The following is a 3,509-nucleotide window of genomic DNA, read 5'->3' as shown; positions in this document are numbered from 1 at the left end:
ACTTAACATAGGTTGAGTAAATATTAAGGTTAGATACTTTAATCCGGTTTCGAGCAAACTTACGTTTTTAAAGGGTTATTATTATAAATTCTTAAATAGTTACATTTTAAACCTTGAACTTTAATTATTTACATTTCTCAACATTTATTTTGTTTAAAGACCTTCAAGAAAACCTTTCTAAATTCAAGACTTCTTTTCTTTTTAGGCATTGTGCGTTAAACTCGTCGTTCCGACAAATTTCCAAATTATCATCTTTCAAGTTTACTACTTGAAGGTGAGTACTTCATACCCCATTTTCCATCTTTTATTTTGGGGGTGACATTTCATACTTATTCAACAAAATGCTTTATATTTAAATCTTAAACCACAAACGTAGTTGTATACTTTACCTAAATAATTGCTCGATTTGGTGTTCTATCCTTATATGCCTATGTGTTTATCGCTTTTGGTTGGTGGAACTATAAAATCCTAGATTATTTGGCATCCCCTTATAGCAAAGTGTCGTTAACGTAATGCAATTAACGATAACTATAAAATCCTAGACTATTTGGCATCCCCTTATAGCTAGGTGTCACTAATGTGTTTAGCGATATCTATTTATCCAAATTACCACTTTTATTTATCGTTTCGTATGCAAGTTTTGTAGCTATCTTTATTATATACTAATATGATTAAACTTATGAATTGCTCACCAACCTTTGTGTTGACAAACTTTATTTTATGAAATGTTGCAGGTTTGCATCTTGGTTGATTTATGATTGTGAAGAAAACGACATCAAAGACCTTAGGATATTAGTAAAAATGAACAATATCAAATTTGCCATATTTTGTGATATCTTGTTTATGGTTATTCATGGATAATTGTTATGTGACATTTTCGATGTTGTGAGATGAAATGAGTTTATTAAATACTGTCACTTTAATTAGTGTCATGTGCTTATGGACAATCGTTACACCTCGGTATGTTTCGCCGCCTTTGGTCGGGGTGTGACAGATTGGTATCAGAGTCCTGACAATAGGATAGGTGGTTAGACGTAACGACCTAGTATTGTTATGCTTAGGGTCCTATACGTGTGCTCATACGTGTTTACTCTATTTTGATTGTTCATATCGCATATTATTTATAAACTTGTTTAAAATTTACCAATATCCCAAATGTTCACATACACACACTTTCATAGTATTTCCAAGGTATCCTTACCTTAAGACGCAAAAAATAGATTTTCATTGTGTTTTATGGATTACAAGATTAACTTGGATCCCGTTGTTTATAATCCCTTAAAGGTTGCATTTATATCGGGTTCGTAGCCCTCATAGGAAGCGAGACATTATAAAACGACCATTTGACAAAAAGATTCCAAGAATCGAAGGTGATTTACTTACCTGGAATGGTGGGATTATAGTGCTCGTTTTCTAGGCCACAAACCATGTTATACATGTCAATACTTTAAGTAGTCGAATGCGAGCTAGGAGCGGAGCATACTTTTGGATAGAAGAACAAAACATATTAATGTGAGGTATCATTGGATTAGAGATGGTATTGAAGACAAGTTGTTTGAACTTGATAAAGTTAACACTGATGATAATTGTTCCAATATGTTGACCAAAGCTATAGCAAGGGAGAAACTGAAGATATGTTGCTCGTTCGTCAGGGTGGTGAGTTCTTTCTCATAGATAAAAAGGGGGAGATTTGTTGGGGTATTTTTTGCCCATGAGAAAGCCCAACAAATATTAACCTTCATGGGATCTATGTTACTATTGATATTAATATTATGTAGTAATAAAAGTAAAAAAAGAAAAAAAAAGGGGGGAACTAATTGATGTTGGGTTTTGTGGGCCGAGACAAACCCACATGAACTCCACAAATTGTTGTGGTGTTGTTTTCTCTGATGGGCTTGTTCACGTGCCTTTTCGTGATGAGCAAGAAACAAGAAAGTTATAAAAGGTTTTGGTTTTTGTGATGCTCCATATGTTCAGCCGACACAAAAAGGTTTTCTCTTCTGCTACTTTCGACAGAAGATTACAAAGAGAAGAAAGGGTGCTCCAAGGTTTTGGTGTTTTTGTGAAGATAAAAGACGTGCCAGAGATCGATTCATTCTCTCGTTAATGATACCTCTTACTCGTTTACTCTTTTGTATTTGGTTCCATATACTTGAAGGTTGATTTGTACCAAGTATATGATGTTTCGTGTATGCCTCTAGTTTTACCTAGAGAAGACTTTGTATTGCTCATTATTGGTGATAGTGGATTTGAAACGGCTCTAGTAGTCCCGTAGTTTTTACTCTCGCCTTGAGAGGTTTTCCACGCTAAAATTTTTTGTGATACTTTTACTTTTATATTACCCTATTTATTTGCATCCTCATTGGTTCATTCGGGTCGGAAAAAAGTTTAGCCAAACGAAGATTAATTCCGCACTTTTGTTTACCGTTTGTGGCTAGGTGGTCGTTTTTCCCAATACAATAGACATCAACCTATAATAGAGTATTTTTATAAGCTTGACACGACAAGTAAAACTTATAACAAAGAATGTATACATAATCAATCAGAACATGAACTGTTGTGTTATAGTTCATCATCAAGTGAGAAGATCATGTGTTAATGTATTATGACTGTTGTAGTTCTTGACTGTTGTACGTAGTCAATAACGCACGAGTTTGTCTCTTTATTTACTCGTAAATAAATAGGAGTACACAACAGTAGTTTATTTTGTGTTCAGTTCATGTAATTCAACTTTTAATCTTGTAATTACTTTGAAGTTCAATACACTATTCATTCATCTAAATTACGCGTGGTGTGTGTTTTCAAAGGGGCCCGAACCAAACAATCTAAATGATCAAACATAGATTAGTTCAAAATTACACATGTAACACAACAGTTAAATCACAAAACATGTTGCATTCATAAATAGGTATACATATATGTTACTCAAGTAGAATATATGAACTAAAATTTCAATTTCAACATCTGACAGTGTGACATATTTGATTTAACCTCCACAGCAAGATCCGCAAGCCGGAAGAGAGTCTAAGATCATCAAATTGTACCATTAATATCGTCAAATTTTAAAACCGACTGTGAAAAATGTAATAAGGAACTTACTGTGGTCTATGCCTCTAACATTGTCCAGCCCACGTGGTGGTCCACGCGGACCACCACCATACGGGCCGCCTCCAGGACCGCCACCACCCCAATTCTTGCTGCCACCAGAGCTTTTCTTGTATCCATCAGATTTCTCCATCTACGAATGCAAGGATAATGAGGATGAATTAAATATGTAATAACATATTAATCAGCAGGATATTAATAGGAAAAGATTATGAATTATAAGTTGATATTACCGAAAACATAGTCATGAAGAACACGCGAATGAAATTAATGATAGACCAAAAGAAATCAGTGACGGTTCTCAGTCGCCATATGGATCGCTTGGGTTTCACAACACCTGCAAATGGACAGAAATTAACACCATAAGTAGGGGTAAAAATGAGCAGAGCCGAGCCCTAGCTCGA

At 34.8% G+C, this 3,509-nt stretch overlaps 1 long non-coding RNA gene across 1 annotated transcript; it reads right to left on the bottom strand.

Moving 5' to 3' along the window:
- Window positions 1–2,964: 2,964 nt before the first annotated feature.
- Window positions 2,965–3,509, bottom strand: LOC143573869 (uncharacterized). Its single transcript, XR_013142492.1, has 3 exons — window positions 3,339–3,509; window positions 3,100–3,238; window positions 2,965–3,024 (listed from the first exon to the last, which is right to left on the bottom strand). It is a non-coding gene; the product is annotated as an uncharacterized LOC143573869 (long non-coding RNA).

Source organism: Bidens hawaiensis, unplaced genomic scaffold (assembly GCF_021521415.1).
Source record: "Bidens hawaiensis isolate Kalapana, Puna unplaced genomic scaffold, B.hawaiensis_p1.1 tig00001382_1, whole genome shotgun sequence".
Taxonomy (NCBI): Eukaryota; Viridiplantae; Streptophyta; class Magnoliopsida; order Asterales; family Asteraceae; genus Bidens; species Bidens hawaiensis.
Note: the sequence above shows the minus strand (reverse complement) of the source record. Positions and strands in the feature narration are given on the sequence as shown.